Below are 20465 nucleotides of genomic sequence, written 5' to 3'. Positions count from 1 at the left end.
AAAGGGAGAAAGAGACAATATTGCCAGTGTGGAATAGAGACCTCTGACACCGAACGAATTTGGTGATTTATTTTAAAAAAAGGCACCGTCCTATTAGATTAGTGATGCTAAATTAACGACAATTTAGAAAGAGGAGAGGTAGTCCAACCTGAGAGGAGATCAGTGAGACGGTGGCGTCTGGGAGACACTAGCTTGTTGATGGCATAATGCTAAGTCTGTGTGTTGAAGATAAGAGTGCCATACAGTAGGCCCTAGGCCCAATGCAATGTGTGTGTGTGTCTTATGTGTCAGAGAGAGTGTGTGGGGGGGGGGGAGGTGGAGGGTGGAGGGAGGGGGATGTGTGTTTGTACACAGATATATATGACTGTGTTTGTGTGTGTGTGTGTGTGTGTTAGCGTGCAAGACAAATGAGAAAGGTGCTTGACGGTGTGAAGCGACTTATCTCTCATTATGGGGAACAGTGGATGAATAAGGCAGTCGATAGAAGAGAGAAACAATTAGAGAGAAAAGCATCCAGCAGGACTGAGTGCAGATTGCTGAGGTGTAGTTTTAGGTGTGTGTGTGTGATAGATACGGAGAGGAGGGGGGTGAGACTGTCCTCTAAAGGAAAGCAAGGCATCAAACAACAATATTTGTTTATATGTTGATGCCACAAAGCCCTGGAGGAAGTTATAGAGGAAGTACTGTCACATTATTATAAACCTACTGAGGTGTTTCGCTGCAGACTTCTTGTTGGGACATCTCGTACAACTATTTGCTATAAAAACTGGGTTACAGGTTATAGTGTTTGGAGAATGCTCCATCAATAAAAGGATGTAGCAATCACAGAAGAAGAAGGAGAAGAAGAAGAAGGAGAGGAGGAGGAGGAGGGGTGAGGGAAGAAAATGTCCACCTCTCAGAAATTCAAGATCAGGCTTTTGTTTCTTTTTTTTTTTTTTTTTTTTTGCGCCTGCACAAATACCATGGGAGACGTCTGATTTTTCTCAGGTTTAACTGAATAATGTATGCATACTTTCACTTGGGCATGATGAAGCAATTTTGGCCTTTACAACCTGCGAGAGCAGCGGTGGGCTTCACTTCCTGCACCTTTGAATAATTCAGACGACCAGGTGGAGAGTCTCAGAATACTTGCTGCTATCTTTTTTTTTTTTTTTGGTAACAGAGCTGGGTTCATATTTAAAATGGCTTCATGAAACATTAAAATAGGTGTAAAGATAAAGGAGGCCGACGGCGGGAAGGAGAGAGATGTGTCGAGGGTAAACAAAGCGTGCATCCTTTTTCTGACACCTCGACGAAATCTCAATTTGAAGCAGCTTTTTTTTAAAAAAGATTTCAGGGATCACAAGGTCACACGACTCACTCTTAGAATCATAATAAATACATAAAAACCTGATCTTTTCTCCTCTCAGCTTGCACGCTTTCACCTAGATCTGAACATTCAGGTTCAGTACGCCAGTTGCGCTCTTTGCAAGTCACTCTGGATAAGAGTGTCAGCTAAATGGCTAAAATGTAAATGTACAATGACAGGCCCTGGAGATCTCCCTGCCCTGGATGTGTGTGTGTGTGCGTGTGCGTTTTCCATGGAGTTCAGGTTTGCCCTTGATAAAAGAGAGGAAAAATATATTTGTGCCGAAGAGGAGAAAAATGAATAGAGGGATTTGGCGTCACAAAAGTGTGTCTGACAGGTTGAAGGGCTGGAACCGTGAGCGAACGGACACCTTGGTGGGTCTCCTGAAGTGGCGGCTTCCGAGCAGATATGAAAGGGGAATATTTGATATCGGGACATTGCTGGGGTTCAACACTCTGCAGAAATAACCTACAGCACCTAACAAACCCTCATTGAAGATGTCTGTCTGGGTTTTTTTAAAGTAAACACCTCAGAAAATGAGCAATTACTTAAAAAAATGAGGGTTGTAAATACGACTTTAACAGCCTGGATCCTCTGTATTTCTGAGATATAACATGTATTTATTGTGTCCCACCTTCTTGCTGCTACTTGCTGACATTTAAATTTCCCTCTGGGATAAATAGACCCTGTATCTAGTAGAAGCCCTGCTGTTTTAACACGCAAACACACACTGAGCTATCTGAGAGAAAACCCAGGTACTAGTCCCTGCAGAACCTTCAAATTACTTCAAATCGATGCAGTAAAATAAAGCAAAATGCATAATAATGCGTTAGCTCTCCGTCGGGAACGCGAGAAAACGGAGAGAGGAGGATAAAGAAGCAAAGGTTTCCCAGGCCAGGCAACACTGTCGGTTTCTCTCAAACTCCAAACACCCCACGCTGCTCGCTCCTCTCGCTGCCCTCGGTGGCCAAACAAAGAGGAGGATGTTTGTCAGAAAAGTAACGAAAATCAATAAAAGCGAGACCCCACCACCAACCACCTGGCCAAAGGCTTGCAGTGTTCATACATGCTGTTACGAATGCGGCTCCTATTCCCTTCTAGGTTTTTCCTTCCTACGCTAGCCAGAGCAGTGAGGAGCAGGGAGGAGGAGGCCTGGGGGGGGGTGGAGGGGAGGGAGGGTTGGGGGGGGCCACACAGGAGGCCTGAGGAGCAGCTGGGCTGCTACCACAGTGTTGCCCGTGGGCTGGCTGCGTTGCTCCGGTGTCGGGGCAGGAGGGCAAAAAGGCCACAGAGCAGTTGGACATTTTTTTTTTTTTTACCACCACTGCTGCTGCTGCTGCTGCTGCTTCTACCTACAGTTAGATTTCTGTGTAGTTTAAGTATAGCAAAGTCAAAATCCTTGTGTATTTTACCTTGTTTCCATCTTTGGCGCTAAGCGGTCATTGCTGAGGTATTTTCAGCAGTTTCTACATTTCCCTGAGATCACTTGGCAATCTGCAGTAATAGTGTGGGTGGTACTGTGTGAACTCCATCCTGCAAAATGAAAGGTGGGTGAAGTGAACGAGAGTTAAGGGATGTTTTACTCAAATATCAGAACCAAACCTCTAGATCTCGCTGCGTTAAACTGGAACTTTTAATGATAATATTAGTTTCAGGTTTTTACCGTTTGTATGATCTATTATGTATGTAAAGAGTCCTAGGGTTATGTGAAAGATGCTTTATTATTATTATTAAACTTGTTTCAAGGTTCAAGTAGGTTATTTAACTAACAAAACAAATCCAGATGAGACTGTTTATTTCAAGAGAAGCTAAATTCAAATCCTCCTCAGGTGTTTTGCGGTGGTTTTTATTTTATTCTAGGCAGATTTCTCCAGATTACACAACATCTCGCTGATTCTGTGCAGTGCATCATCCTGACTCCAGAGTCGACACGCCGCTTTCATTCCCGACCAACATTTTTGTTGAAAGCAGCTGAAGTTAATTCAAAGATGAGCTAACTATGAGCTTTTTTTTTTTTATTGCACTTTTCTTCCTATGGCTCTTATTGCCTCCCCTTTAACACTATCATAGTATCACACATGGTCACTCCAGGGAAAGAGGAATTTCAGCATATTCTTCTCTGACATCATTTATGAGGTTCTTTACATCAGCTGAACGGCTAAAATGAAAATATGACTAACGCTCCCTCCCTCTCTCCTCTCTCTCCTCTCTCTCTCCTCTCTCTCACTCTGACACACTGTTCTGGCAACATATGGCAAAACAAAATAAAAAACCCTAATGCGCTCCAACTGTGACTCGCCCTAAAAAATGCTGCTGCACCCTGTAAAGAGAGCACTTGTTTCCTCCCACACACGACACGAGGGCGACTTAATCTCAATTACACCCAGAGGTTGAACACGGTCTCACTTCCCCCCCCCACCTGAGTGATTGGCGAACAACAGCCGGCTGAAACTCTTAAGCAGGAGGGCGGCAGAGCTATTCCGCCGGCTCCTCCGCTCCGCTTACCCGCCGAGGTAGGAAAGAGTATTTGCGGTTGAGGTCAGCAGAAAATGCCGGCTGAAGCCTCGCGGTTCATTCCTGCCTCGCAATCTGTATTAGAGCGTCTTAAAGGAAGGGCTTTAGTGACCGGGGGGGGAGTATTTTTTTCCACAGGTTTTTTGGGCTCTGGATAAGCCATGCCAGCAATGACAGAATCCCTCGGATACTGGCGTGTTATAGCAGAGGCCCGCCCACGCCACGAGACCTCATCACAACCGGCTGCTATAGGGGTCAAAGCTACTGCCCTCGACCTCACCGCGGCGTTGCAGGGTATCTGTAATGATGTAGGTGGAGGTTACGCTGGAGAGACCTCTTCCCTGCTTACTTTTTGCATAGGAAGAGCGGCGGTGTGGAGTTTTAGCCATTTATCTACCTGATTGTGAGATATGTTTCATTTGAGCCTTTATCCTCCCCATGAAAAAAAAGTTACAGTGAGCACGCGGAGCCTCGCGTTTAAGGAGTTAACGCTCGCTGGCGCTCGGAGCTGCCCTTTATAACCACTGACTCTCTAGCAGACGCTGAAACCCTCCGGAGAGAGAGGGGAGCTAGGTGCTTTTGCTCAAGAGCAACCGACGATGAAGACATCTCGAGTCATTTTTGGCTGCTGCCGCTGCTGCAACCACAGTATTTCATCTGTTACAAGTATATTTTTTTTCAAGCATTTCTCCTTCTTTAACCTTTAAACTTATCTCCAAATGTTAAACACCTAAACTTATGCATAAAGGGAAGCTATTCTTTCCTAAGTTTGGCTAAAACACTATTAATGTAATCACTCTTGGTCAAACCCAGCTTATTAAACACTCTGCACCTCCCTGTAGCGACCGCTCAGGATACCTGCCTCCCTCTTTGCACAGAAGAGACGGGTGAGGTGAGGGGAGGGCGGGGGGTCATTTTTGAGGACAAGGACAGGCGTGTGTGTTTTTGTATTTTAAATAAACATGACCCTTGTGGTTTTCGCCTGAGAGAGAGAGAGAGAGAGAGAGAAAAGGGAAAGGAAAGGGGGGGCTCTCGACAACAACGATACCTTCGCTCGCACACAAAAAGAGACAAGAGGAGTTATCGGAGAGAGGAGGCCGGAGAGGGAGACAGAAGTGCCATTCACCGCCACTTAAACCTCTGCACTCTGTGTATGAGCTAAAAATAGCAGGAAGTTACCCCCCCGATGCCTCATGCTCCGCTATATCGTTGGGTTGCTCGGTATATAATAAAAACATGAAGCGTGCAGGTCGCGGTGTGACTGTAGATAAAGTGTATCAGACTAAATAATGATCAGAGGTCAACAGGTAAAAGTTCAAGCTGCAGAGAAACTTTGCTGATTTGAACACTTTATCTTGTTTTCAGGGACGTTTGTTGCATCTACTGGTCTGTGACTCCTAAACACATCAAACACTTTTCTTTATCTTCACTTTTTACCTACTTCTTTTCAAATTGTGTTATTGTATTTTTAGCGTTTTTGTCTTTCAAGTTTGCATCTTAGTAACGAATACTTTGAAAATTAGCTGGTGTAGGAAGTGAAGCCAATGCAGAGGCAGAGAAAGGAGGAGGAGGAGGAGGGGAGGGAGGTGTCAGGGAAGGGGAGAGCGGGGGTCTGCTTTGTAAAAACCTCCACTGAAATCTTCCAATAAGGGATTATGACACAGATCATAAATATACTCAACCTTATAAATATTTGAGCTTGGCTACTCCCCTTGCTTAATGTGCTGTACAGGCCCTAATTAAGCCAGTATCTGATAGATGCCGCTGCATAATGATGTGCGGGTGTCTGGGGGTGGGGATGGAAGGCGAGAGGAGAGGAGAAGCGGTGGCGGTGGAGTCGGAGTCGGCTGCGGCGGCGTCGGCGGCGGCGGCTGGGGACAGAAGTATCATCTGAACCGCTCACTTTGTAATAATGATAGCAATGTTAATGATGGCACTGCTACTTCAATTAAAACTACTTAGCTACTACAGCTGCCGCCGCCGCCGCCGCAGTGACCCTGACTGAGCCGGCGAGAGCGGAGAGGTAAACCAGAGCTGGAACAACACGCTTCTTATCTTTGTCCTTAAAGTTCTTCTCGTTGTCTAAAACAAGCTCAAAACTCGGCCTGTTTCTTCTGTTAAGTGTTGAACTGTTGCTAATTTTCTTAAAAAATGTCATGAAAAAAGACAGAACGGGGCAGAAAAAACACTAAACTCAAGAAAAATGACATTTTAATCTCTTTAAAATTCTTTGGATACCATTTATATTGGACACAGGTTCCAAAACAGGCGGATTTCGCATTTGTTTTAAGAAAATAAAAGCTTCAAGGCTCAATAATAGACAACAATTACTTGATTAGACATTGTTTGCAGTGCTCTCTCTTTCTCTCTCTCTCTCTTTTTCTGTTTCTGCCTCACACACACACCACTACACACACACACACACACACACACACACACACACACTCCTATCTGGATGAGATAGACCAGGCATTGATTTACACGTCTCAGTTTCACCCCCCCGTCCCTCCCTCCCTCCTCCCTCCTCCACCCTCGATTACAGTGAACTACCTTCTCCTGCCATTAACGCCTGTAAAGGGACAGCGTTATTCCACTGCAACCTATTTGTAAATTTCCTGCTAAATTTTGCAGCAGTGAACGCAGCTCTGGTTTTTCTGCTGATGAGGTCCATTCGCCACGCAGGACTTGCTTTGCCAAGCACTATTTGAGCTGTGATTCACTCAGTAACATGCTATCCAGGTCCCTGTTTCAACCCGGGTGACACAAAGAGGAAATTTCTCACTCTTGACCTAATGTTCCACCAGTAAATTATTCTAATAAAAGGGTGATAAAAGGTTATGAGACAATATATGTTACCATTTTTAAACTGTAGATGTATGGCTTTTATTGCCAGTGGTGAAAGCTCCTAACAATCAAAATAAAGAGAGGAAACCTGACCTAGTTTTTTCACACATGGGGTCTTGAGACAATTTATAAGAAGAAAATAGATGCAGAAAAGTTTAATCTTTTACGACGCTCCGGGGAGCGATTCCAATCTGGACCCGACTGATTCTTCTGAGCTTCCCTTAATTTAAAGAGTCTACTTGTAACCTCGTGAAGACCCGAGAGTGACTTCTCACCTCGGGTTCAAAATGTTAAACCATTGTCCGGTGAACTTGTGCCGCCACGGCTCCCGCGTTTAACCAATCAAGAGACAGAGAGAGAGAGAGAGAGAGAGGCAGACGGAGCGAGCCGGGACCTCAAAAAAAAAACTTCATGACTCAATTATTCCGCTATTTGATTCATGTGCTAACCAGATGATCAATGCAGATTAATTATGTAATAGTCGTTTTGGCGGTGCGCCACGTGCAGTGGAGGAGAAAAAAAAAAATATATAAATAAATAAATAAAAGAAAAGAAGCTATAGAGTCTTGGCTTAAAGACGAAGAGTAAAAGCCACGACGGCTGCGGACTCGCTGCTCAGGTACTCGAGACTTATTCAATTACTGCGCCGCAGAGCTGCACTGGAGGCATAATTTCTGGGTTTTAGCCTCCTTCGTTTATACACACACACTCCCACCCCCCCCCACCCACCCTCCCACCCCCACTCTACTGACCTGGCCTGCTTCTGACAAGCTCTTATTACTGAGCAAACATGCCTGCCAAGTAGCCATGAAGCAGAGCCTAATGAGCACATTATTGTATTTACCTTAGATAAGGTGAGCAGCACAAGGCGATAAGAGCCAGATAACAGCATATGTTTGAACAGTGGATGTATACATACAGAGAGAGATGGAGGGGGGGGGGGTCTTTTGGTATTTGTCAGTTGTATCAAAACACTGTTTGAACGAGGAGATACCGGAGGATCAGACAGGAAAAACACTCACGGTTTCAGCCGCAAATCAAGAGAAACCCTGATAGAAATCTAGAAAAAACTTAGTAATTAGAGGAAGGGTCAGCGGGCAGTGGTTTGAATCGCCTCGCCGCTATTATAATTGCTAACTGATATTTCCAGTTAGGGCAGTGCAGCAGGATAGAGGGTGGGGGGGGGGGGGCAAGGAAGTGACCTGATGATCTGACGCTGGAGGGGGTAAAAGGTCATCGATGAGTCCTTTTACTTCATCCGAAGGTTTGCTGCATCCTTCCCTGGAGATCTCACATATAAAGCGTCTCTTTCTCTCTATTGCAAACAGGACCCTCTCAAATTTATCACCTATTGACCATAGTTCACGGCGAGGTCATAAATCCGTGTCCTAGCCCCCCCCCCCCCCACCTCCCGTTGCAGATGGCCACCTCATAGCTCCGTCAGCTCGATAATACGAACAGGATACAGGCAAGAGAAGAAGAACAAAAGCCTCGAACTCGCTCTCCCGTGTGAAAGGTATCCGCCGCTGTCAATCCTGCGTATTCACAGCTTCCTGATGCAGAGTATTTTGTCCCCCAGTGGCACCTATATTGTGCCAGATGTGTGTGTGTGTGTATGTATGTGTGTGTCCTCCCCTCCTCTATCCTCTCTACTCCTCTATCCTCCTACATGTGACCTGAGACAGGCCCGGGGCAGAATTCTAGGTAATTTCTCGCTCACATCCTACACCGTCGATCGCGGCGCCTTTTTGAGGTGAGGGAAAGTGACAGCGCCAACTCTCCAGGGCAGAGCTTCCCAGTCGAGTGGATCAGCGGACTGAAAATCGCTTATGAATAGTCATTAGGCCTTCATTACAAAGCCCCTCACTACCCACTTTTCCTGTGCAACCAAATGCCTCTTGTCATCTTCACAAGGTGTATCATTTAATTGCCAATTGATTTTTCTCTCCTCCTCCTCCTCCTCTTCCTCCTCATCCCCCCCCCCCTTTCCCCTCCTGTATATGACAACATGTCACATAGCAAAATGCAGCCTCGACCAGCCCTAGGCGGCCACATATTCTTGGCATCCTGAACCGCCTCTGAATATTCTTCAAAAAAAAAAAAAAAAAAAAAAGGAGACAGGATGCTTCAACCCAAAGAGAGCTTAAGCGCCTCGCACAATAATTAAACTCAATACATGTGAAGACAAGAAAAGAAGAGAAGAAGAAAACATTTTCTTTGTGCGGCGACTGGCAATTGTTTCTTTGTGACCCATTTTTTTTTTTTTCTGTTTCAGAGAGGCCGCAAAGCTCTCAGAGCGTATGTTGCTTTCATAACGTACAGGGTGACTCGTCATGGTGGCTGCAAATCTGTATATTTTTCTACCGTTTGCTTGCTCGCAGTCGTCGGCGTCAGCGCCATTAGCGGATGTGACACACCTATTTTGTCTCAAAGTAAATGTAGGACAATCGTCCCTGAACGCAAAAAGAGTGATTTTCCTCTTTTAAAAAAAAAAACATTTCAATGACAGCTCGACAGACGTCCGCTCAAATCTGCGTTTTCTGTCAGCACTGCCTCTCTCAACCCTCAGGTTTCGAGCCTGCAAACTACGTTCGGCGTCAAAAAAAAAAAAGGGAAATGGCAAGGCCGTGTCACTTCCTCCCCTCCCTCCCCTTCACTCGCTCATCAGACGCCGCTGTTGCATTCCCTAACAGCTGCCTGTTGTGTTAGTGTGTGTGTGTGTGTTGTTGTGTTTTTTTTTGGTAGGGTACTGACAGATTGCACCGTGTGTTCCCGGGCCTCCGTTGTAATGACATCCAAATCGGCAGGGTTATCTGTCAGGTGCACTTCGCCTTGGGTTTGACTCCCGGGAGGAGCCCCGTATTGTGTCAGCCGGAGCGAAAAAAAAAAAAAAAAGGCATTACACGTCGCCTGTATTTACAGAGCAATTTCATCCCGCCTGCATGCGTGGAGGATTGAGCTTGGGAGCCTTGTCTAGCCTTCAAATGTGGCAAATCAGCACAGTCGCCCCCTTTGACACGAAATGCGGCACGATTATCGAGTTGGTGCAGCCTTAATAAGCTGAATAATGAGGGAATTTCAGAAATGCCCAAGCGCCATTATACCCCAACAATAAGAGCTAGGAGTGAGTAAACCAGTGCGGGGCAGAAGGTAGGCGTCGGGGATATAATGAGGCTACTGTGTAAGTAATGTAGTCTCTATTGTATACCCATGTAAATGCCCATCTCTTCACATGCACAGCAACGACGGCATTAAGCCAGTCAGAGATTTCTGGAAGAATGGCACACACAGTGGCGCTCTTTTTTCTACTTCACCCCTCTCTCTCTCTCTCTCTCTCTCTCTCTGCCTCGTTTCTTTCTTTTCTCTCTCTCTTTCTGTTTTTTTTTTTTTTTTTTTTCTCGTCTCAGTGACAGCCAGTGACAGTGGCTGGCAGCCGCCTGGCTTCTTGAAGGCAAACATTACAGCGAAAGATGAGCTGCAGGTGTGCCAGACTTGTAAACATGCGCTAATTACACATTTTTCTAGCAGATGACAATGAGGTCACTGAAATAATTGGGTTTTTTTTGTTTTTTTTTCCTCCACCACCACACTGTACTCTAAGTGAGAAGGACAGACAGGCTTACAGATACTTCCTCTGCTGCTGTGTCACTCTGAGCGTGCAGTTTATCCAAGATTTACTTACATGCTTCAGCTGCAGAGGACGTTTTTACCATGTTGTTGTTGCATCTCCAGCAAGAGATATCTGTCTCAAATTGAGCCCTTGAAGACTTATCATGAGTTTATTTCTAATGAAAACAAGTTGAAATTGCCCATCCTTCCTGCACTGGAAGACTTTATTGCAGACAGGAAGACTAGATAAGGAGATTTCTTTTAGTAGATATCATATTTTGCCCTTCAACCTTGTTTTGTAACCCTGAACACAAAAAGCGAGCTCCTATTCTTCCAGCTGTTAAAAAACGTATGAATGGAGGGGGGGGGGGGGAGGGCAAACAATTTCCGCATGTTCATGATTGCCATTAATTATATTGGCGGTTCATTCAATAGTGTTTGTCCTCATTTTTTGAAATATGAGTCGACCTGGACAGTAAATTATGTCAGGTACCTTGCAAATCACGCCTAGGGCCGGCTGAGTTGCTTCAGCTGGAAGATGGCGGGGGGAGGTCCGTTTCAGGAAAACAATCTCTCTCCTGCATTGTCAGACAAGGGGGGGGGGGGGGGGGGTTACCCGGCGAATAGGCACATACATCAAAAGAACTGCCAAACAATTGTCTGTTTTTTATTAATAAGCTCCGAATATTGCTGCTGGACAAGGCCAGGAGAAGTGCCTGGCTTGCACTTTTTTTTTTTTTTCCCCTGCAACACAATACAGGTGCAGAATTTAACAGCCCCTGTACTCGGTGGGGTGTATTTTCCTGTAGCATAAAGAGGCTTGTAAAACGTCCTAATCTGTCAGGCTGAGGCCGAGGCTCCGATCTATTGAGACACGAGATAGGCCTTCGCCAGGACGCCTGCTCCTTTTCAAGCCGAGGTCACAAAAAAATCCAGGTGGATCGTGCTCATGAGCCAAGTCCCCCCACTTTTATTCCCTCGACGCCGTTAAAGCCATGAATACAGATCTCTCTCTCTCTCTCTCTCTCTCTCTCTGAGCCTGCAACGCTTGGCAAACCTCCACAGTGAAGCTTGTGTGAACAATCTCTGTCTTAAGCAAGTCAGTTCTGTACAAAGTTGATCCCTAAAACACTCATTTTCATGAAAAAGGTGCAAGAATTTATCGATTTTTTTCCATTTTTTTTGTAGAAACTGCTCTTTATCTTGGAAAAACTGAACTAAAATGCAACATAAACTGATTTTTTTTCTTGTTTTGCAGATTATTTGGCTTGTTTTAAGAAAATCAAGACTTTTAAGTCAAGTATTTCCTCCAGTATTTCCAACAAAGAGGATAATGGTTTATATATTGTTTGGTTTGTCCGCTCTGGGCTACTGTAGAAACATGGCTGCCTCCATGAAGGAGGATCCGCTCCCTAGACATAAAGGGCTCATTTTAAGATAACAAAACCACAATGATTCTTATTTTCATGTGATTATACACTAATTAAAACATACTTATGAACATTATATTCAACTAAAATCCGACACGCTGCACCTTTAAGTCTCATATTTTGTTTCTAATGCAAACTTAAGGACTCACTTTTAGGCAGAAGATGGAGATTTTCTTTATACATTTAAGGTTCAGATGAGAATCCAGATGCTTGTTTCACAGGATTTCACAACAAGTCTCCTCTGGGGACACTGGATTCTTGCATAAATGCTGACATTTGACTCTTTTTTTTTTTTTTTTTTTATGCAGAAATATCCATCCGCAGCCTCAATGCAAACATCAGTTTCAGCATCGCTTCCTGAAACACCACAAACGACCAGTGCGACTTTCAAAAGACACACAAACATTGCGGGTTGGAATTGTGAGTTTTCTTTTAGCTGAGAGAGCCCTGATCCGCTGTACTTTGTTTAAGTATCTCTTTCCATTTGTTGAGGCTAATCCTTCGCTGTACTTTTTACAAGCTGTTAATATTGATTGCCGCCGCGGATGAGAAGAGGGGCGGCTCAATCTCAATAACAGCATTCCATTATATGGCAGACGACAGCCGTGCCGAGTGTGCATCTTCCATGCAGCCACGCATTTAGGGTATTATCAAATTGATAGTGACTCAAATTGATTTGGATAATGAAGGTCGCTGCACCTTGAAATATAATGGCCACTTATTGTAATTACCATCACAATTATCAAGGTCACCGCATCAAAAACAAAAGGGCTGACATTGTGACCACAGCAATGGAGCCTGATGAGCCTTTATTATTTAGACTGATCATAGTGTGGTTAATACAGTGATGAATGTAGTCAAGTTTAGCATCAGACATGTTTATAATTTGTGTGTCTGGATAGTAAATATTGTGACAAATATACAGAAAAGATGTCATTCAGTAGAACTTTAGGGCCTTTTTTTTTTTTTTTTGGTCCGTCTGAAATGTCATGAATTTATCACCAGTCATTCTGCAGATTTCCACATCAAATACAACAAATAAACAGACAATGGAGCTCAGAGTTCTGGTTTCAGTGGGAGAAAAAGAGCAAAAAAAAAAAAAAAAAAAAGACCACATGACTCCTAAACCTACTCCTGTATCATTTTGACTTCTACTGCCCTTCACCCACCTCCCCCGCCTCCCACCCACCCTCCTCCACCCTCGCTGCCTCTGATGCCCGTCAACATGTCAGCGAAAACGGGGGATGACATCCCAACACGAGCAAACTGTCACGCTCCACACCTCGGCTGGGGCACTCGCGGGCATGAAGCGGTTTGAGCAAAATTCAAGTAAAACATAAAAAAAAAAAAAAAAAAAAAACAGACCTCCATCCCTCAGTTCAGATGCAAACAAACCTGCCTGATAGTAATAATATGCTTATATACCATCCAAAGGAAACAGCAGGGATGCCTGCCTACTATCTCAGAGAATCAAACAATGTTGGAGTGCGTTTCCTTTCACACAGTTGAGCCTGCAATAAACCCTTGGCCTTTGTTTCGACTACGCTGAGCAGAAGGATGACCTCAGCTTTGAAACAATAAAGGGCCTGTAATGGTCTCTCTAGAGGCCTGTTGCCTCAACTTTGTTTCTCCTGAATGTGTGAGAAGAGAAGGGAAGAAGCCAGAAAAAAAAAAAAAAGAAAAAGCTTTGGTTATAAACTTTTCCTGCTCTTTTAACAAACTGTGCAAATTGATGCCGTAAAGGGCGCCACCAAGGTAGGGAGAAAAGTAAGATTTATGAGATAAATGATAGTGGAGAAAAGTGCTTTTCTTGCTGGAGGAGTTGGCAAAAACTCACTTATGTGCAAGTCATGAGCAAAAAAAAAAAAAGAGTTTAGACTATTAAAACTGCCCTGATTCGGTAAACGCCACCCATCTGGCAGCCCTGAGGAGGTTAAAACAAACGCTCTGAATCATTTGCCAAGAGACAACAGGTGAAAAGAAAAAGGAGAAAGTGAAAAAATACTTAACAAAGGAGCTTATGATGGAGGGGCAGGGGTGGACAAACAACAAATGAAAGTGGGAGAGAGAGAGAGAAAGAGAGTGTGTGTGTGTGTGTGTGTTAATAGTAGTAGTAATAGTGGTGGTGGAGGGTACTGAGGGGGCGGAGGCATGGCAAACTGCTAAGAGGATCAAATATTGAAGCACAACAAAAGCTGTGTCACAGGGGCGTTTGAGTCACAAGTCTCCCTTCGACAACCCCTCCTCCGCCACCCACCTCTTCCCCTCGCCACTCTGTACCTCTAACCTCCTGTTACCACGACAGCGCTCTGCCACAAAGACAGCCCCTGATATGACAAAGAACAAAACGGCAGACAGATGTAGGTATTGTCATGCAGAGTGTTCCCCTCCCTCCTCCTTCTCCTCTTTTTTTCCTCAGTCCTCCTCCTCCTCCTCTTTCTCTCAGAAAAAGGAAAAAAAAAAAAAAACAACCTGCCTCTCCTCACTGTGCTTCTGCATCTAACACCTCTGAAAAAGAGCAACCGAGAGTCACTGCCCTTCCAGTCGCCCTACGCTGAAACTTCCAGACGGCCGTGACGGTCAGCGAACAGGTCGCCTCCTCCGGTCACATCTTTTGCGTTTTTTTTGGGGGGTTTTTTTTGGCAGCAGCGGGGGCCGGGGGTTGATTGAGAGACACACAGAGGTGAAGCCAGTTTTTCAAAACAACACTTTTTGGCTTTTCAAAAAGTCGACAAAGATATTTTTAAAAAGCTTCGCCAAGGTGGTAGTTTGTGCTGATATTTCTGTATGTATAATTTGGAGCGTTTTCATGCCAAAAAAAATCCAAATGGGTTGTTTTATTCTTTTCTGGGTGAAAAAAACCCACAGAAACAGCAGTGACTGTATCACGGTACACTAAGACTATCAACTGAAACCAAGACTGAAGAGAAGTGAGCTCCTTAAGGCCAAGCCAGGCCAGCTGATGCATTGATCTAGTTTCAACATCAAACAGGTTTTATTTTTAGCTTGTTGGTAAACTGGGTGAGACTTGATGCTCTCATTTCATTCTCAAATCACTGTCACGGTTTGCTTTTTTTTTTTTGACTGATTTGGAAGTCACGAGTATAATATTCACAAAAAGGCAAGTTAAGAAGACTTTGACCATGACAGACAACTAAAGGGACGTGTCGGCGTCCTTCTCTTCAGGCGTTGGATCATCTAGCGCGGGTCTGACCCGTGTCCGAGGTGGGCTCTTGATGAAGCCGTGCCTTATTTTTACAGCTGGGAGACCCGGTGAGACGCTGGCGTGGGGACGAGGTCTGATTGATTCAGACCAGATGGGCGTCCCAACACGTTGCAGCGCTGCGACCGAAATAGCTCCACGCCGTCTCGCTGCATTCCTCAGGAACACATTGTGCACTTTCATGGCAAGAGACGGAAGATCTACGAGTTCCCTATGAGGGGAACCTTAAATCCAGCGTTTAATATTCACAATGTTGGCAAGAAGTCAGGCGCTTAGATCAACAGATATAAGAGGAGGTTTCATTCCAGATACACTCAAAAATCTTTCATTCCACATCTATCAGAGTTAATGGATCACCTGCTCAGAGCCGTGCAAGACGTACGAGTGGACAAACAACGCTCCAATTAACACTTGATGACTTATTAAGTGCTAACAGAGGGTTATTTTGATCAGTAATTGAGCTTAAATCCTCAAAAAATGCTATATTATTAACTAACAAAGAGTGATTTTCACACTTTCAGAGGTGAATTAACATTAACGACTGGCGGACATCTCCGAATTACCAAAGAATTGTAGTTAACTCTTCAAATCTAACCCAACAAACTATCATTTAAAGCAAGTTCCTGCGTGCGTGTGCACCAAAATAACAAATTACTTAACGCTGGGAGTTGAGATGGCCGGAGAGGTACCTTAAATTAGCCGGGGATTTAATCTAATTGGTGAAAGTCATCTGCTCCAACCTTCACCGTGCTAAATCCCCCTGCTCTCCAGTCTAGACTGAATTCTTGACGGTCCTGCGCTAATGTCCCGGGCCGGGGCGGCTGCGGCGGGACAAATGCAGAGCGGCAAGCCAATCTGACATGAGGCCCGTCTCTCGGGCTTTAATGTGGGGTGACAGCACAGGCCTCTTTTTAAGGGAATCAATTAAGGTTTAAAAAGGTGATTCCTGGACGCAGTGTCTGGCTTTATTCCTGGGAGGGAAGGAGGTGGAGGGGGGAGAGAGAGAGAGAGAGAGAGGGAGGGAGGGAGGGAGGGAGGGGGTGGGTCCCATGGGGGGTTAAATAGAAACCACACACACACACACACATAATCACACACCTCAATGGCACCATTGTCGTACGCAAACCACATAACTGCGAGTTTGGCGGTGCCGTCTTGCCTGATTTGGAAGTTTACATGGTTGTTTTAGCGTCGATTGACTCTTGGAACCTGTTGAAAGTATAATTTCTCTCCCACCTCCTCCTAACCTTTCTCCTTCATTTCATCTTTCTCCCCTCCTCCTCCTCCTCTCCTCTCCTCTCCTTCAACATACTTTCCTTGATGTGTTGAAGCCTTCTCTCTAGCGCAGATTAAGGTTTTTTTTTTCGCGTCCAAGGCCAAACGTGAGTAAAAGACGATGACTAAAAATATGACGACTACTTTTCCTGAACTCCTGACACTGCTTATTAACATAAAGTGGTTCTAGTAGACATCATGAACTCGTTCTTTTTTTTTAAAGCAAGAGATAATTCAGATGTTGAATTTAAAACAGCTGAGTTGATTTGGCTCAGCCTCTCCTGGTGCTAAAACGACAATTTTCTACTCACTTCTTCCACTCTGTTTTCTGATGAACTCCGCTTCACCCTGTCATCTTCCATTTAAAACCACTACTTTCCAAATTGCCCCTCTGGTCTTTCTCTGACTGGGCTCGTGTTCATTAAAGCCTCGCATCTGATATCACTCTATCACTCGCCACCAAAAAAAAAAGAAACTTCCAAGCCTGTGGGAAAGGGTGGGAAGGGCTTTAGCCTCGTTCTGCACCGTTTAGCGGTGAGCTTGTTGGATTTCACTCTGTTACACCATGTATCAAAGGGAAAGAGTCTTTACCAACACAAAGGTGCCTCTACACCTTAGCATCGACTTTAATCTCCGCCCCGAGGCGCGCCAGACAAAACTATTCTTTCCTCGGCGAGGCACCTTGCATAAGATGTTGAAATCAGCTTACGACATGATCTTTTAAGAAAGCTCGCTCTTGTGTGCAGGTTTCCAGACAAGGTGTGTGTGTAGAGCGCAGCGTTGAGAGTGTAGGATACAAAAAAAAAAAAAAAAAAAAGAAAAAGACGCCATTGTGATCTATCAAAGGTGAACATCCTCCTCACCTCCCGATCACGAGCCCCATCAGCGTTCACGCACACATAAACAAATCCGAGGTTTGCGAGGCTTAACGCATAACTCTTATTTATGTCATTCAATTTAGCCCCGGCCGCTCGGCAATTCATTTTCATGATCAATTACAAAACCTTAAGGCATCTGTAATGCATTCGGCTTGACAGGGGCGCGTTCACACACACACACACACACACGCCGCCGCCGCTGTAAAATATTCAACCCAAGCACCTTTGAGAATACTTTGAATTGGCTAATTTTCCTCCTTTTTTTTTTGTTGCGGTGTGTTTTTTGTTTGTATTTATCCCCCAGGAGTTAACGGTTACCTACACCTTTGATGCTAATAGCTGCTTTATGTGTTGTGTTGAACTAGCACACAGTTGTGTGTGTGTGTGTGTGTGAGGTGAGTCTGAACGAGATGAGAAACAGGAGCACAAAGAGGTAATTTGTACAACGGAGAGATGCAACTGAGATAGACGCTGAGACGCTGATGTAACTGAAGAAGACAGAGTTCGCTAATAATCACCGGTGTCTGGATATTTTGTTGTGTTTAGGAAGTTAAAAGAAACTAAATGTGGGTTAGTTTGGGAGTGAAATAGTTCAATAAACTACAAATAAACCCAATAATCAATGCAGAAATTACAGTTTAGGTGAAAAAAGTCTGTCGGTGTCACATTTAATGGGTTTCCCAAATCCTGACCTTTAACCTTTTGACCTAACTTTGACCTTTTTTGTTTGATCTGGCACTAAAGTTGACATATTAGCTCCACGCTGACATCTTATTGAATCTATTAAACATCAAATATCAGCTGGTCAGAGGTGTCATCCACCTCTGATCTGATGAGGTTTCTATGGACGCAGCTGCAGCCATTTTTTAATTATCATTTATTAATTGAATTAATTAGTCAGAAACGCTCTTTTAAAATCAATTAATAGCTCAACTAATGCTGTAAAGAGCTTCATGTGTGTTGGTTTTATAGATGTTTTGGTGGTCTGTTATAGAAGGAAGCATTTAAATACAGAGCGTCGAATTAACTGACACAAAAAAAAGCTGAATCTGCCGGTATGAAAAAAGGGCAAAAGCCACAGAAGCTCAACAACAGAATAAACAAAACATTTGGGAAAAAAAAAAAAAAAAAAAAAAAAACCACAAGTTTGTCCTTCCATTATGCTGCTGTTTTCTCTATTCTTCTCCTCACACCGAGTTCCTCCTTCAAACAGGTTCGATTTTATGAATCACTGCTCGCTCCTCAAGGGAACACATTGTGTATTCCAAGAGCTGGAGAGAGATGGTCTTGGCCGTCTCATATATATACAGGGGGGAAAATTCATTTCAATATTTATCTCCATGAATATTTTGTCTTTTTTTTTTGTTGTTGTTATGGGGTGAAAAATAACGTGGAAATCACACACAAAACGGGGGTTCGGTAGGGGGAGGGGGGGAGGGGAGTAGCGTGGAGGTGTGGGAAGCTTGGAGGAGATCATCAGAAAGGGAAATTGTGCACAGCGGGGAAGAAAAATCATTGTGTTACCCCAGGTGAAAAATATTGTTGCTTTGCTTAAAAGTGCATGCAAGGCGAGCTACATTATTAGAATGTTTAAATATTAATTCTTCTGCTGGGGTAGTAAAGATGATGGAGTCGCCGAGTCAACTACTGTACTTTGTTTTGCTTGCATTATTCCTCCCATCTAACATCACTTTTCTTCCTTTATTCCTGCAGAAAAAAACCCACCAGCAGCTTCCTCTTCTGCACTCAGGGGTCACTCTTTAGATTCAGTTTAACATGTTCATTTTTATGATGTTTAAACAAAAACCGTGTACCCTCATGTGATATTACAGGAAGGGTATAAAGTGTCATCCGAGCGCCGGCTTTGATCCGAGAGAATCGATACTCTTCGTCTTTGTCTTGACTGAAGGTGAGGGTCGGGTTTCGAGGCGTTCTCTCTCTCTCTCTCGGAGAAGTTGACGGTTAAAGGTATAACAACATGCACTTGATGTAAAAAGCCTCCTTTCAAGATGGAGTCAAAAGCAGCAGCTTAGAGGAGGGATAAAAGGTGCTTTTTTTTTTGTCAAGGTGACTGTCATTTCTGAGAGTGGACATGAAGAGGTTTCACCGCAAAAAAAACACTGAATACATTTGGAATAGTAATTATCACCTGATGTTCATTTCTATGTTCTTGAGATAACGTAGAATTATGTAAATGGATCAGGATTGCTGATAACTTCCATGCAGCAATTTGCAAATTTTGAAATGAAACTCCTCATATATCAAGAAGTGCTTACAGGGTGTTAGTGTTGGAGGAAGGAAGGAGGAGGAGGAGGAGGAGGAGGAGGGAGGGGGGGGAGTGTTTGCCCAACAAAGCCAGGTGTGATTTAGGAGGATCTTCATCAGCACTCACAGGTAAAGTGGAAGTGTGAAAGCTAAGTTCCCCTTGTTATGTCAAAAAGAGATTTCAAAGCCGCTGGCTTAAAGGTGGGTATTAGACTGCTCAGATCTGAAACACTTTGGGATCCTTCAGACTGAAAATGGATAGAGATACAAAGAGCTGAGAGGAGGAGGAGGAGGAGGAGGAGGAGGGAGAGGAGGGAGGAAGATGGAGATGGGAGATGGAGAGTCTGCGGTTAAACTTCTGATTGTTTCACTGATGTTTTTTCTGTGTGACAAAAGCTGAAACGAGTCGCAGTTCTTCAGATTCAGACCATGAATAAAACACATCTAAAGCTTCTTGTGACTTGTTTGTCGACGCTCAAATCTGACAACGTTTTGTGTGTGTTTTTTTTTAGTTTAGTCGTCCTTGCTGGTATAAAATTTAGATGACACAAACTTTTCTTCTTCTCTTGCTAATTCGTTGACCATTTTACTCTCCAAATTGTAAAAATCTCCTTCTTATCAAGTCATTTTTGTGTGTAAATGCAAAAAAAACAAGAATGCAAATCAATTTCTACTCAATCCTGAGTAAAATAAAGTCTTTATGGCTCAATAACAGACAGAAATGACTTGATAACACCGGGATTTACCGCGGCGTGTGAATGCAACTAGAGACCGTGAGGGCAGTGACACCGGGAAAAGCAAAAGGGAGGGACCGAGGATGAGACAAAGGAGACGACAGACAGATAGAGACTTGAAGGCTCTCGGTGCATGAAAGTGAGAGTGCTGTCACTCCCCGGCTGCCCCTGCCAACCCTCCACCCCTCCTCCCCTCCCCTCCCCTCTCCTGAACCACCACCCCACCCCACCTGAGAGCGATTGCGATGCATGTTCTAGTCACTCATGCAGGAGAAGCAATACACAAGTTGGGTGTACAGCCACTTTAAAAGCTCATCAGGCGCATACTCTGCTTGTAGGAAATAC

At 44.2% G+C, this 20465-nt stretch overlaps 1 protein-coding gene across 9 annotated transcripts in view; it reads right to left on the bottom strand.

Moving 5' to 3' along the window:
* The window catches only part of zeb2b (zinc finger E-box binding homeobox 2b), a 461952-nt gene that overhangs the window by 42274 nt on the left and 399213 nt on the right, over positions 1 to 20465 (bottom strand). Inside the window, exon 1 of one of the 9 annotated variants that reach the window (XM_067583067.1) lies at positions 10809 to 10827. The exons of the other annotated variants lie outside the window; for them this stretch is intronic. The gene's annotated coding sequence lies outside the window, so the exon portion shown is untranslated. Of the gene's footprint in view, positions 1 to 10808; positions 10828 to 20465 lie in introns of those variants that run through there. 9 annotated transcript variants of the gene reach the window in all.

Source organism: Thunnus thynnus, chromosome 24 (assembly GCF_963924715.1).
Source record: "Thunnus thynnus chromosome 24, fThuThy2.1, whole genome shotgun sequence".
Classification (NCBI taxonomy): domain Eukaryota; kingdom Metazoa; phylum Chordata; class Actinopteri; order Scombriformes; family Scombridae; genus Thunnus; species Thunnus thynnus.
The sequence above is the reverse complement of the archived record's forward strand: the minus strand, read 5'-3'. Positions and strand labels throughout refer to the sequence as shown.